The 16,298-nt window shown below is 36.2% G+C and overlaps 1 protein-coding gene across 4 annotated transcripts in view; it reads left to right on the forward strand.

The window, feature by feature from the left end:
* LOC129223354 (prominin-1-like) overlaps positions 1 to 16,298 on the forward strand; it is a 192,609-nt gene that overhangs the window by 80,430 nt on the left and 95,881 nt on the right. Inside the window, exon 1 of one of the 4 annotated variants that reach the window (XM_054857925.1) lies at positions 2,214 to 2,498. The exons of the other annotated variants lie outside the window; for them this stretch is intronic. The gene's annotated coding sequence lies outside the window, so the exon portion shown is untranslated. Of the gene's footprint in view, positions 1 to 2,213; positions 2,499 to 16,298 lie in introns of those variants that run through there. 4 annotated transcript variants of the gene reach the window in all.

The following is a 16,298-nucleotide window of genomic DNA, read 5'->3' on the forward strand; positions in this document are numbered from 1 at the left end:
ATCTCTCTTCAGAGTTGGACCGATTTTGGGATGAAAGAATCGGGAGCAGGGGCGTGCACGGGGGGGAGGGGGGAGGACGTCTGTTGGGCCCGGGGCCCGAGATAGAGGGGGGCCCCTAGATTTCAAAAATGAGGAGTGAAATACATGTAGAGACGTAAGGGGTAAACAATATGGAAGGGGGCTCGTAAAAGTCATTTGTGACGGAACCCAAAATTTCTGTGCACGCCCCTGCACCTAAATACAATGTTTTATGATCATTTGGCAATGGGAAATGTTTTTTAAAAAAATCTGGAAAAATTTGCATCTGAATCAATTACATGGAGGCGCAAAACTTTAATCGGCAATGGGGCTATCATCGTAAATAGAAGAATTGTTAAGTATTTCCCTGAAATGGGGACAACCACAATGTAAAATACACAAAATATCAAAAAAAAAAAAAAAAAAAACGACTTCCAATGTTTACGTTGATTTTATTCATATTTTAACACAAAAAAATTTCTTATCATTTTTCATATGAATAAAGTACTTGTTTTTGAATCTCGTTATTTAAAGACAGTTAATCTACCCTGCACTTCTTGAAACTGCTACAACTATGTCGTAGATGTTCATTTGTGTTGCAGTTTTAGGTGCAGAGCCCCCCTTGGTGAGAAATGCTTTCCTGGAGTACTTCTAAGTGTAATTTCACTGCCTTTAAGCGTTTAGTGAAGTAGAAATTGCTTTTTGTCAACTCCATGAGGATTTTCAATTGTGTCGCATCCGAGATAAACGGGGATCAATCCCCGACATGAGTATGAATCTACTACCTATCTCGTGCTGGATTCGACTACCATTACTACTGGGACATTTTTTTCCTAGTCCAGGATTTCTCAACCTTTTAGTATTCGTTACCCCCGTTTTCAATGATAATTTTCATCACCCTCCTTCTCATAAAATAACATAGACTATAGAATGATTCCCCCCCCCCCCTAGAGCCCTAGAGCCATCCCCTCCTAGAATGACGACGCACTCAAACTCAAGAACGAAACTTTCCCAAATGAGGCAAACATGCCAAAAGCAGCGCCTTTTCCTTGAAAGTTTTATAACTGCCTCTCTCGTTTTATAAATCTTCGAATTTTTACAAAACAGACATTAATTATCAAGTTAAATGAGCAAACACAAACTATTAGTTAGGGAAAACCTTATCTGGCAACGCCGTAAACGCTGTGATTAGGATCTGCATCAGGGATCCTAAATCCCCCAAGTTCAATGGCGCAAATCCCCCCCCCCATTTTTTCTCAACCCTCTTTCTCTTTTTTATTTTTTATTTTTAGCTTTCTTTTTTTTATTTAATTTTAAAAAATATTTTTATTAATTTATTTCTAAATTTATTTATTTATTTATTTATTTTTAATTATTATTATTATTTTATTGGAAAGTTCTGTACTACAACAATAACATACACACACAGCAACTAATAAATTAATGAAATAAAATATGAACAGAATAAAATAAAATAAATAATTCGATTTTAAAATAAATCAATGATTGAATTTAAATAAATAAATTTAAAAAAATTAAATCCCCCCAAACATTTTGATGGCGCGACTTGCGCCATAATCCCCCTCTTTGGGAATCCCTGATCTGCATAGCCTTCACAATGAAGGCTGCTAGGTTAGGTTTGCCCCAACTATAGTAAGAAAAAACATGAACTAGTTAGAACAAATGTAAACTTCTAAAAGGAAAATAAATTACTAAACCCACTAAAAATCTGATAGCCCTCAAGGACAAAATTCTATCCGCTCCAGTAAGTTTAATATGGAATGAATACTGTTTTTTAATAATAAGTATTTGTATAAACAGGGGTGCTTTTCTAGGGGGGGTCATGACGCAGACTGCGCCATTGAAATTTTAGGTGGGGGCGTTTTGAAGGGTATTTTTCACATTTTTTTATTGGGGGGGAGGTCTTTGCAATATTTAAGTGGATGCCCTTGCTCTTAGGAGGAGCACCCCTGGTATAAACGTACGTGTAAGCATTCATTTATTATTTATTTTCCATTTTTTTTTAATGAAATCAAAGTTAAAAAGGATATCATTTCTTAAAACTAATTAGAACTAATTATGTGCGGAAAATGAAGCATTTTCCATAACAAGCAAAAACTATCAGTTCGAAAATCGCAACTTCAGGTGATAAGTCGCCAAACTCGACAACCGGCCGAGCGGCACGGATGAAGTTTCCGAGATGTTTCGTTCTGCCGCGGCAGGCGAGAGGGCATCTGCTGGATCACGTCCGATTTGCCTGGTTGTCGGCACTTCTTCCCAAGTGGGATAGCTTTTCAACTTCGCTGACTGCGCTCGCCGCCAAAACAACACGGCCGCTTGCCCACAAGCACAGATTTGCAATTCCGTGTTACGTTTGTGTAAACATCCTCGATCCTGCGGCTACTTATTTGGATACATAGAGAGAACAATTTTCATGGAATCGCGTGTGCGATAATTTGTTTTCTTGGAGTAAATTAAAGGTGAGTCCTCGTTCTTCTGCTTATTGCGGTCAAAAATTCTTGCTTTCAACATATGTGTGGTTTCGGAATTCCAAGTTCAAGTATTGCTAGTTTGTATCTTTTATGTACTCTTTGTTTGAAAGGGTTGGATTTGGCTGTACCGTCGCCGTCGGTTTTCACCAGTGATCAGGGGTGCTCACCCCCTCTAAGAACAGGGGCACACCCCCCCCCCAAAATATCGTGATTCGCGAAGAGCCCAACAAGACCAAGACCCCCCCCCCCCTGAAAATTTCAATGGCGCAGTCTGTGCCTTCATCCCCTCCCCACCTAGGTGGCCACCCTTGCCAGTGATAATAATAAAAATTCCCAGGGCCGGTTAAGATTTAAGGGGGGCCCTAGATCAAACGCTTTTTTTCGGAGCCGTGGTCGAATCTTGCAATTTTAACCATTGGCTAAAACAATTTTATCCATTAGGGGCCAAAAAAAGCGGGGCCATAGGCCACTGTCGAGTTGCTGTATTCAGTAATCAGGCTCTGTAAATTCTTGATCATCAGGGCCGACGACAGGCTTTGTCAGCCTAGTCGGAAATTAGAGGCCCTGCCACAGGTCAGAATCGGATTTGTGTAAGTATGGGATCAAGCTGACGAGGGGCCCGTTTTGACTTTCGGTGGTCCTGCTAATCAGCAGATAGTTATCACAAATGGATATTCTGTTAAAGAATGGATCTATATTGTTTTATACCCAGACCTAACTTTTCCAGTGAGTGTTTTGTCTTAAAAGAAAATACTCAATGCAAAATCTATGTTGAAAAACAACAAAAACTACACCGTCTTGTATGTAAACACTATATATTTCTCAAAGCAAGGCAGTGCAGGACCTACGATTTTTCCGATTGGGAGCAAATTTTGAAACTGCCGCCCTTACCGCTACCGTCCTTAGCCATCTCCCTTGAAGTTTTTATATTGAGTTTCAACGAAGAAAACACAGAAACAGGATGGATTTGCAGCCCCCGACAAAGGCCCCAGCTTGCTGGCCCCTAGATCCGGTGCAGAAGCAAAGGGGGTGGGACCGATTGCCCCCTTCTGTCCCCTCTAAATGAAAGGTCTGTTTATGCTTCAAATTATCTGTATGTTAAAATAATAATCAAAGTCAATGCTTTAAGACAATATTTTCTGTGACGGATAAAAATTGGCACACAAAGTGTCTATTTTTTAGTGGGTTTCCCCCCCCCCCCCGATTGGAGAGAGAGTTTTGTTTATGACACTCCTTGTGTGTGTATCTTCATTAACATATTTGGATTAGGAGCATGGCTCGAGGAAAGGATTGTGTGTGTGTGTGTGTGTGTGTGTGTGTTAATTAAAATTGCCTCTTGGTTGTACAGTCGACCCCGCTACAAGGCGATTCGATTTACGCGAAAATGCTATAACGCGATTTTTTCACGAGTAACGAATTTTGGAGCTAACGCGAATTCCTTGTCGACAACACGATTTTTTTTTGGAAGAAAGTATCAGCTTTGTTATTGGTTGCTAAATATTGATTTCGTGAAACGTTATTACATCTCTTTAGCATCACTGACTCGGAAAGTTCTCAGAATTATTAAATTTAAGTTGATGAAATATAATGAGACTTTAGTGCGCTGTTTCATCCAAAGTTTGAAGATGGGAAGAAAAAGGAAGTTTCTGCCAAAAAAAAAGGGGGGGGGGGGAGGGTTAAGATTCTCGATATGCTTGAACAACTGTAAAACGTCGACGGTAGCACGACAATAAGTATGTAAATCTTCCATACGTACAACTAAAAGTCAAAACGAAAAGATATCAGTTAAAGTTTATAACTTAGTTTCAAAATTTAAGCTTGAAGTGTAGTGTCTAAGCAAAGCAAATATATATTATGAAAATGGGAGCTGCTCTTGTACTGTGGATTAAGAGAGGCTGTTGCATAAATGGAAACGTTATTAAAAAAAGGCGAAGCAAACGTATTTAAAAATGCATTAAAAAGGATAACGATTTGATCATGGAGCATAAATAATCACCATCTTTATTTTTCAAGAATATGAATATAATTACCATATCTTCTGTACAGTGCTATTATAGTGCAACTTTTATTATTACTACATAATGTGCTTGCCGTGTTGTTTTATTTAATGTCTTTCCCTCCCATTGATCATTCATTTTGTGCATCTTAAGGTATTTTATGTTAAATAAAACGGCTTTTTTATTTTTTAAAAACAGTAAAAGTTCAGCTCTTTATGTAAGAAACTGTAATGTATAGTTGAGAAATACTTTAAGACAGTTTGAGGGGTGTTTAACAGTGTCTAAAAGAATTTGGTATGTTTCCAAAAAAAAAAAAAAATTGTGTGCGTACATTTTTCTACAACGCGAAATTTCGACTTGCGCGAGGAGTCTTGGAACGCATCTCTCGCGAAAGTCGGGACTCGACACCGTCCGTCGCGTCGTCTTAATTGATTGTGGAGCATCACTTTGAAGAGCTGCTATTTTATTTGTATTTGTGTTAGAAAAACTGCTTTATGTTCGTAATAACTCTTGTTAAAATGTGATTTTTTACTTTGAGCTTTTGTTTCTGAAAAACAATTCAGGAAACCCTCTTGACATCAAATAAGGTATATGAGACATTACGCCCCTTTTTGAATGGAACGGTCCAGTTTTCAAGCAGCCTATCCATTGTTCCCGCGCGTAGATTCCGGATGCTGAAATGTCCCGTTTTTGACGTGACAGAACCAGGGGTGCGCACCCCCTAAGAGCAAAGGGCCCCCCTTAATGCTGCGAAAGACCCCCTCAAATGGAATCCCCCCCCCCAAAAAAAGAAAATACCCCTTAAAACAACCCCCCTAAAAATTTCATTGGCGCACTCTGCGCCATGACCCCTTAGGTGGGCACTCTGATAAGATAAAACGCTGGGAAAACCTTTATTATGGGGGGAGGGGGGAGAGTGGATCAGGAGAGGGTAAGTGCTTTCCTTAGGCGTTTTGAAATCAGTGTATTTATGTGTATGTGGGCATGGCTTTTGCTGTTTTTCGACATATGTTGACAGGCCTGAACATATGCGTCAGTCGAAAGTCGTCAGGTGATATGCGGGCTTAATTTCTAATGAAAGAAGTGCTGGAGCCCTATATTGTTTGAAGCTCATTTTACTACATAAATAGTTTGAATTTCGTTTAATATAACAAAATTAACATAAAATTTAAAAGAAGTGCCATAGCTGAGCTCCCGAGAGCTCCCATACAAATTAAGCACCGGGTGGCATTCTTTCATACCAATACTTTGGATTGTACAAACTTTTGCATAACTATTGAAAATATTTAGTTTCTCCGGCCCTAATGTACCAATAGAACGGGCAATTTCGCTTAATAAACAATTTGTATTCTAGCGGGAGAAAAAAAAAAAAAAAATCAGCTCCATATCTACTCGAGCAAATTTGTGAAGAAATAATATCAATTCTTTCGTCCTTCCTTTCTTTTTTTCCGCACATTTCTTTCTTCTATTTTTTTTTTTTTTTTTTCTGTGATGAGCACAATCGAAAAATTATGCGATTTTTAAAAAAACACACGCAGTTGCCTAAAATTATTTTTTCATTTAGAGAAAAAAAATAAATGGTCATTTTACGTGTAAAGCATATCTTGTATATAAATACTATTGTGTTTATAGGGTGGGTGGGTTAGGGGAGGGGTGGCATTTCGTAAGACTATCAAGAATGTCCGGCAGATTCTTTCTTTTTTTTTTTTAAATCTAAAATAGGGCACTGTGTTTGAACTGTGTAATGCACGGATTTTGTTTCAGTCTTGTATTATAAGGGTAAAGAAAGCAAGAATGCATAATTTAGTTAATTTCAAACCGATAAGTAAGAAAAGGATTTTAATATTGTTTTGTTCTCGGAGTGAGTACCCATTCAATAATTTTTTTACGTTTCTAAGAGGTAAAGAAAATAATTTGCGCAGTAGATAACTAAATAAACGGAATGGAAACTGCTTCAAAGGTCTCCTGTTCAGGAGCGGATACAGACTACTATATGAGGTGCGGGGGGGGGGGGAGTCATGACGAAGGGATGACCCCCCCCTTCCCCCGGGAATGAACCTGTGATTTTGGATACGAAAAATTTCTGAAACTGCTTGAGTCTTAATGAAAAGCACCGAATCGGCCAGGAATTAGGGGCCTAATATAGGGCCTAAACGTTACGAACGAAATTCATGAGCAATGAAAATAAGTTGTATTCCAGACACTTACAAAACTCTTTACTAATAATAAAGCTGAAAGTCTGGATCTCTGTCTCTCTGGATCTCTGTCTGGATGTCTGTTACGCGCATAGCGCCTAGACCGTTCGGCCGATTTTCATGAAATTTAGCACAAAATAAGTTCGTAGGATAGGGGTGTGCACCTCGAAGCGATATTTCGCAAATTCGATTTTGTTCTTTTTCTAATCCAATTTTAAGAAATTTTATTGAGCAAATTATCATAACATGGATGAGTAAATTATCATAACGTGGTCGAGTAAATTATTATCATAACGTGTGCTAGCAAATTACCATTACATGGGCGATGAAAATAGCGAATCGGCGAGAAATTCATCATCCATTATTTGTAAATATACAGGTGAACCAAATGACCTTTTAATTTTTATAGTACGAGCAAAGCCGTGCGGTTACCACTAAATTAAAAAGCCTACTAAAATCGTTTACATTTTATTCATCAAGTGTTTGAACACAAGGTGGACGGATACTATGGTTCACGGTTTAGAGGGGTCATAGCCCCTATGACCCTCCTCTTGTATCCGCCCCTGCTCCCGTTACACACCAACATTATTTCTTACAGAAACAATTGCTTAGAAAGCGGTCACGTGACTGCATAAGGAAGCAGGAGGTTCACGGCATCACGTTAGTTTCATTAGGGCAAAGGTAGAACGTAAGCCGGTTTGGAAAGTTCAAACGTTCAAAATTTGTGATCCGGCTGGGCATGGAAAATGTAGATAGATGTTATCAAAAAAGAATATTCTTCCAACTTATTATAAACGCGATTCGCTATTTTTACTTCCTTTTACATAAAAGGAAGTATTGCATTCGCGAAAAAAATTTCACTCAAAAATAGACCTTAATTTCCATTTTGCTCACCCCCGAATGAATTTTGAGGTTTTTTTTCGACTCGACCACACGAGGATAAGTGGCTAAGAACGTATAGACTCGCGAAATATCCATTTTGACGATTCCCCAGTTAATTACAACGAGTTTTCTCGTGACGTCTGTATGTATGTGTGTTTGTATGTACGTATGTATGTGCGTATGTACGTATGTATGTGCGTATGTACGTATGTGCGTATGTATGTCGCATAACTCAAGAACGGTATGTCCTAGAAAGTTGAAATTTGGTACTTAGACTCCTAGTGAGGTCTAGTTGTGCACCTCCCCTTTTGGTTGCATTCGGATGTTTCTAAAGGGTTCTTTTGCACCTTTTTGGGGGGAAATCATTGTTAATTACGATGCAAACTCAAGCGGTGTTATAGTTTGGAGGACACTTGGCAATATATAGCCAGTCTCTTGGTCGCCAAGTTTTGTCGCCAAGTTTTGTCGCCAACTTGGCGACAAATTTGGCGATTTTATTTTTAAAATCTGGTTTTAATTTGGCCATTGTTGGTGATATTTAGAGAGTTCACTATTGAATCACATTAAAATTGCAATAATATCTTTAGCAGGTTCAATCCAAATTTGATTATTACTTATGTTACAGAACTAATAAAAATCAAAATTTTTTAACTTATTCTTACTCTCATTTATGTAATATTTATAATGTTCCCACTCTTAAATCACACCGTGAGCTCTTGTGTCTTCTTTTTTTCTACAAGGTTCTACATAATTTAATTGACTGTTCAGATATCGTCAATTCGATACAACTTGCTGTCCCAAGTAGGACTCTTAGGAATAATTCTTGTTTTAAAAATATTTTTACCAGACGGAATTGTGTTGATAATTTTTGTCTTTTTTAATTTTGAAAACTTTTAACATACATTGTCATGATTTAGATATTTTTAACTTGTCATTTTACAATTTTAAATCTTTATGGTTTAATATTTTAAGTGTATAGTTTATTTTAAATTTAATTGCATTTTCTATATTGTTGCCACTGTAATTGAATTATTTCTGTAGTGTGAAATGCTTTTAATAAATAAATAAATAAATAAATAATGGAGAAATAACATTAAAGTGGTGTAAAAGGAAGTCATGTGATGCACACATCAGCTCGTTTTTAAATGTGGGTCAAAATATAAAATGAAACAGATACTTTCAATTTTTTTTTCGTTCAAATGAACCATTTTCTAACAGATTGATTCACACACAGTATAGAAAAATTATGTATGAAAAAAAAAAAATTGTCTTGATACAATAATCTGGCGTACACAGTTGATATCGTACAATAAAAGGGGTTTAAAAAGTCGCGTCCTCTCTTACAAAAAATAAATAAATAAATAAACTGTGCACTTTCTTTAATACATACTTTTCAAATGACATGAAATCTATAACCGGTATTCTACAGCAGAACAGCTTCCTGCAAAATTCAAAATATGTACCTACTGTTTGAATTCTCCTATCCTCATTAGTCCCACCCTCTTTCCATGGATAGCCTAAAACGTGATGCATGCTGTTTACTAAACACAACATTAACGAACAAAACCAACAAGTCCCCTCCCTCCCCTTAATTGTGTTCTCAGCATTTGGAATTTCACTTAAAATTTGTGTCTTAATGTTTTGAAATATTTCTGAGTCAGATCGAATGCCGGATTGTACTCGGAGGAGCGAATATCTTCCTAAGAATGGGAAAAGGCCGAGTAGAGGAGGACTCTTAATTGCCAGAATCCTTTCTTCTAAGGCAATTTCGTGAAGTATTAAGATCTTTCAACTTCAGCAGTGACTTCATCTAGTGTTTGAATGGAAAGTCGCAGTAAAATAATTTTATACAAATCAGGGGTCCTACAGTGGAGGAGGGATTATGGCACAAGTTGCGCAATCTAAATCTTTGTGTGTGTGGGGGGGGGGGGGGGAGGATTTTTTAAATTTATTCATTTGAATTTATTTATAGATTTATTTTTAATCTGAATTATTTATTTTGTTCTGTTTATATTTTATTTAATTTGTTTATTTAGTATGTGTGTGTGCGTGCCTGTTTGTGTCATTGGCGCAGCACAGAACTTTTATAATAAAATAATAATAACAGAAAAATTAAAAATAAATGAATAAAAAATATAAAAAAAAAAGAAATTTTTTAAAAAATACTATAAATAAAAAATATTTTTAAAAATAAATGAAATAAAAAAAGAGAGCAAAAAAGGGAAAGATAGTTTAGAAAACTCGTGGGGGGGGGGGGGTTTGTGCCATGGAACTTAGAGGGGATGGGTACCACTGATGCAAATCAGATGGATCAATACAAATATTTATTATGCTCCTTTTCCCCCATTTTGCTGCTACCATATGACTGCATATGACTGGCAAAAAAAAGGAGTAAACTCCCGATTATCCGCGGAATTGGGTGGCACAAGTGCCGCGGATAATGAAAATTGCGTATAAACAGCAAAAAGGTTAAAATGAGGAACAAATAAGGTAAAAATTGTCCTTCCTCAAAAGCTTAGTTGTATTGGTGCATAATGCTCTGTACAAACAATGAAAATATATACAGTACAGTAAAAATGTTCTGCATTTTCGCACATCAAAACTTAGCATCAATAAAGAACAAGTGTATGTTCGATGAAGAAAGCACAAAAAATAAATTAATAAATAAAAGAAAAACAACTGAGTTTAAATTTACAAATTTTTGACGAAAAACAACCGTCGGTATTTACTTTTTATTGCCAAAGTACGTGTTCTTGATCGTTGATTGACTCGCAGAATATCCGCCTCTTGGATAATTGAGAGTTTACTGTAGTTCCATCTACTTTTTTTTAACTACAATATACTAAACTTAACTACAACTACTATTTTATCCGACTCTTGTCTCACGACTGGTTTCCGTGAAAATAGAAATCCTATAAAAAGGTTCAACTTCAAATTTCATTCTTAATATATTTCATAATTTTATTACGACTAAACAGCATATTTTTTTCTTTGTATTTGATATTTCTTCCTTCTAAGCCAAATTTATTTTATCATTATACTCCAGACTTCTGTGCACTGCACAGTGTTAATAACCAGAAAGGAAGTGAGATATATGCATTTAAATTTCCATGATAGATCAGTGGCGTACCTAGCATGGATGACACCCGGGGCGGCAATTTGTGGTATCACCTCCCCCCCCCCCCTTACAGACTCAGTAGAAAAAAAATATATGTGAACATGAAATTAATTCAATTCAGAAACAACTATGTGTTATAACGAAGTTGTAAGTCGGTTAATTTACAGAAAACAGAGAGAAGTGGGGGGTCCGATGATTTTGTTACCCCACGGAAAATTTTCAAATTTGTAGTCTTAAAATTGCATTAGCTGCATATTTTTCAAAAACTTGCAATTCCACTTAGGGTGTTACCCCCCCCCCCCCCCCGCTCCCAGACGGGTGACACCCGGGCGAATCGCCCTCCCTTCCCCGTAGTGACGCCACTGTATATAGTAGTTGAAATTTTGTGTTTTGAAACACAAAAATGACTAAAATACTTGAATGAATGCTTCGTGATGTCATTATTAGTATTCACACACTATTCTCTACTATTCGGGAACTCATTACGGAAAATGTGGCGCAATTTTCCCTGCCTTTTGTAATTATGGGCAGCTGTTGTAAAATGACATCTGTCTGTTTAATGTCTGTTTCGCCTATACATCTGCGTGAATTGGATGTGGTTAAAGGTATAATATTCCGTTTTTGTTTAATTTTCGTTGCATTTCGTAGTTTGTTTTGCCTGTAAAAAATATATGATATCACAGCGCTATAGAATTTCTCGCCTGAACTTGTATAATCATTTATTTTAATGTATTATCAATTGTATCTAACACATCTCAGTTAAATTATTCCCGTCTTATGCGCTCGAGTCCCTTTACCAGAGTATTTACTGTAAAAAAATTCTTAAACGTTGCTGGTTATTTCCTTGTTATGTATCGGGATTTCCCAGGTTCTCATCCACTTCCTTAGAAAAATCAAGTATCTTTGTCAAAAAGTTTCCAAAATTGATAAAAGATGCACGAATGCAGACTTTTCACTGTTGTGAAAAGTATTTTTTGATGCCAGTTTAAAGATTGACTGAGCGTGTTTATTAAGTCTATCGACTTTAGATAGATTATGGCTCGACCAGATTGACTAAGCTCCCAATGATAGTGAACAAAACACTGGCTAGCTGCAGCTTTGCAAGGTAAGAATTGCAAGCGAGGAATATGCTTGGTTCTTACTTGCAATTATGTATTAGCTTTGGTCAAGGCTGCTTTAATGCCTCTGAAGCTTTCTTGGTAAATCAGGAAGGTTCTAATCATTTACAGTAACCTACCTAATTTTTCTTAAAGTTTCCCGAGAACTGACTGGCTTTAACAGGGGAGATTTCCCAAAATCTTCAGAAAGTTTCAAGGATAAATTCAGAAATGTTACTGGCTTTTAGGCGGAAAACGTTCTTGGTTTTTGCAAGATATGTTACTGGCAGAAATGTGGCACATCAGCAGCCCATTATTTTCCAGGAACGTTTCTGAGCTGTTTTTACAGTGCATAATACAGCAGAGCTCAGAACACTAATCAGTATCTTTCATAGAAAATTCATGGTAGAAATACACTGTTGTGTTGTTTGTCTTATGCTGCTCCATTTGACTTGATGGTGGGTGAATCAGCTGCCAGGAAGGACATCCCTAATAATGTCGCTCGCTGGAGAAATAGGGAAATAATTGTTTAAACAGCTTTCACACTCTGTCCCATTCGATTGTTATTCATCTTATTTTCTAGTTGAAAGCTGCATTAAGTTTGTTTCTCTAGTGTAAATGGTGTAACTTCAGAAATACAGGGTGGCCTGAAAAAGACTGACTGTTTAAAAAAATTTATAACAGGAAAACGGGTTAATGATAAAAAATAAATTCTTGCAGGAAAATTCATGTAGTGGGCCGTAATTTTTTCCCCCCACAGGAGTTCCAAATTTTAGTTCAAAAATTTTTCGTTAGATGGTGCTGCAGATAGTAAACCTGTAAGTTAAAAACGAAGAATTGAAATTTACCGATTTTTCCTTCGATTGCGACATGTGATTGCAGCCGACGGTCGACATTTTGAAAAATTGTAACGTAATTTTGTTCATTAAAAACATTTTTCGAACAATTATGATATAGTGTTCAATCTTTCTACGATTCATGGGCTTACTATCTGAAGCGCCATCTTTTGGAAAATCGAAGGACTGAATTTCGCTACTTTGGAGGGAAACAATTTACGACCCGCCACATGAATTTTCTGTAAGAATTATATTTTTATCATTAACCGTTTTCCTGCAATACATTTTTGAAAACGATCAGTCTTTTTCAGGACACCCTGTAGAGGCTTTATCCTAAAATTTAGTGCCATGCGATGCACCGTTGGGGGATCTATTTCTTACAGAGAAGGCCTCTAGCATTTAGGTAGGGGATGACGTCGCTTTTGGGCACTTCCTGTATTACCTATATGTATAGTAAGATAAAAGTATAAAGTATCTGCGCACATACTCTAAACTATCTGCAGGAATAAAAATCAATATGCAGCAAATAAGTAAAATTTTTAGTAAGAAAATGCCTTTTGCTTTCAATCATGTATTCGAGAAAGCAATAATGAAACTTTTTATTAATTTATCATCAAATTTTGAAGATGATCAATGTTTAATATGAATATTATATATACACAATTTGCAGCCAATACACATATCTACGGTAAATATATCTCCTCAGCATCGAATGTATCCGCGCACGGCGTGCACGCGTCCGTCTATATTATATGCCTATATGCAAGCAGAACTTTTCGTTCAAACCAAGCATTGGCCTTTTTAACTCACGCTAGATGAGAACGATTAATATAGAAATTCATTTTCTATCCTTTCTCAAAATTCAGCATAAACCAAAAAAAGGACGCTATGTTTATGAAGATCCATCCCCCACCCCCTCCATTTAAAATTTGGTTTTCTACATTCAAGGCAGAAAATGTTCACATATTTCAAATAAAATAGTAAAATAATGTTTATTAAAAAATAGCAATGAAAAAAAAAGGGGGGGGGGGTATTTTAACATTGATTTTGTGTCAAAAAAGAAATGATAAAAAATTTCGAATCTTAAAACCTTGCGATGACTTTTTTTTTTGAGCAATTACTAATTGTTTATTATCCTCACTTGACAAAGTTGGTGTTGCTCTATTTTTCCAGATTACCATGGCGACGGTTGGTTTTAATCTTTATTTACAAAGCGAAATTTTCGTCGTCATAGTTACAAATCGCCTACGGCAGAGTTTCCGAAACTGTGGTCCGCGGACCCCCGGGGGTCCGCGAGTTCATGCCGGGGGGTCATGCCATGCGGTGCTATCCAGCTGAAACTTTAAATGTAATTGTGATTAAAGGACGAGTAACGATATTTTAATCCAAAAAAAATAAAAAATAAAAAAATGCGCATTTATATGGAATAAAAAAGTTGTTGCTTAAGTACATGCAAGATGCAGCCCCCCTCCCTTCGGAACTCTCGGAAGTAAACACACTACACATTGATTAATTAATTTTGTGTAGTTGACGAAGTTCATATTGTTTCAAAACTGCCAGGGTAGTGTTTGCCCGAACCATAGTTAATAATAAAAATCCTAATATGCCATAAGAATACTACTCATATGAAAAATTAACACACTTAAACTAAGCTAACAGCGTTTTGTTCACTAACTTCAAAAGTTCATTTTTATAAATAAACTTGTTGTAGAAATTTGGTGATAACATTTTTATTCCTAATTGAACTTCAAATAAAATTTTACTTCCATTATTCAAAATAATAATATAAGAAATGAAAACCAGACAAGAGCTCTGAAAAATATACAAAACAATGAATAAATAAAATTTAAAGAGAAACAAAGCGTAAAAATATATTACAAAAAAAAATATATATTTAACTATCAAATGTGTGTATATATATAATTTTTTTGCGTGCACGGGGGGGGGGGGGTTACGAAGTTCGTAATTTTCTTGGAGGGGCTTGCGCGGAGGTCTGAAGTTTGGGAACCTCTGGGCCTACGGTTTGATTTTATTCAAACTTTTCCAAGGACTTGATTCAAGCAGACCCTAGGGGGTTTTTAATGTGAAATTACGTTTTTTCAGGAAAAAAACACTTTTAAAGATGAACTTAAACAGCAAAACTTCACCTGAATACAAAATTTCCAGATTACTAATCCCCACTAATTTCTTGGCCATTTCATTTCCATTTGTAGAAACAAGGAAACCCAACGCGGGGAAAACATAATTTGAACTCAACACGTCAAAATTCGTATGAATGCTGACTTTTTTTTTTTTTTTTGTCCGCAACAGTTAATTAAATAATTAACATTTGAAAAAATTACTATTATAGAAAAAATTACCAGAAACGTTTTTTTTTTTGACAAACTACTAAAACGTTAGAAACGATCGTTTGCATCAGAAATAAAAAAATGTTCTCCATAGTATTTTTTTTCTACGTCCTTGAAATGCGTCAGAACAATGTCTAAATTCTTTCAAACCCGTTGCTGTTAATTTAAAAACCAAGACAATGATTTTAATTGACTTGGACAATATGCCATTGTGTTTGAGAGTCCTTGAAGCTACTGATCTAATAATAATAATTCTATACTATCAAGTGAAATTGTTATAAATAAATTCTTTCCCCCCCCCATCCGATACGATATCAAACTTTTTTTTTTAACGTTCGTGTAATTTTTTATTAGCTAAAAATCTCCAAGGAAAAAAACCAGGAAGATCGAACAAAAGAAAGCAAATGTTATGCGTGATTTGGTGTGCGTGTGTCACTCTCAAGTAACGTTTTTTCACTTAAAACTATTATTTCGGGTAAGAAATTGCTAAAAGACGTTTTTCAAGCACAATTTAACTTGCCGACCTCGCTTTTCATTTTTAATATTAGATAATGTGACTATATATTTTGTTCTTTTTATTTTTTTGTACATAGGAGAAAGGGTGAAAAAACTTTTTAACCTACTTTCTCGTGACTGAAAAACGAAGAAAAAAAAAAGAAAATTTTAATTTTTTTGACATCTTAAATTCAAGTTATGTTTTTTTGCCATTACAAGCGTGTACGTGTGTAGACGTATGTGCGTAGGCGTGTGTGTGTAGGCATGTGTGTGTGTGTGTAGGCTTGTGTGTGTATGTATGTAGGAATGCGTATATACGTATGTATGTAGGCACATGTGTGTGTGTGTGTAGGCATGTGTGTGTATGTAGGTATACGTGTATGTATGTAGGAATGTGTATATATGTATGTATGTAGGCACGTGTGTGTAGGCATTTGTGTGTGTATGTAGGTATGTGTGTGTATGTATGCAGGAATGGGTATATATGCATGTATGCAGGCATGTGTGTGTGCATGTATGTAGGCGTGTGTATGTGTATAGTGTAGGGCATACACGCCACCGCCCAGGAGTGGTCCCTCTCGCGGAGATCAGGGAACACTAGAGTCAGAGTTAAGTTGTATACTTAAATTAAGCCTTGAATGAACGGAAACTACGTAACTAATGTGACGAAAAATGTGTACTCTTAATAAATATTAAATCGATGAGCTAAATTTATTCTGGTCGTCATGGAAATATGAAAAATCAGAGCAACATCATCTTTGGTCTAGTGAGGATGATAACAAGCAATTCGCGATTGCTCAAGGGAAAAACAAAACTTGAA

This window comes from Uloborus diversus, chromosome 5 (genome assembly GCF_026930045.1).
Source record: "Uloborus diversus isolate 005 chromosome 5, Udiv.v.3.1, whole genome shotgun sequence".
NCBI classification, from domain to species: domain Eukaryota; kingdom Metazoa; phylum Arthropoda; class Arachnida; order Araneae; family Uloboridae; genus Uloborus; species Uloborus diversus.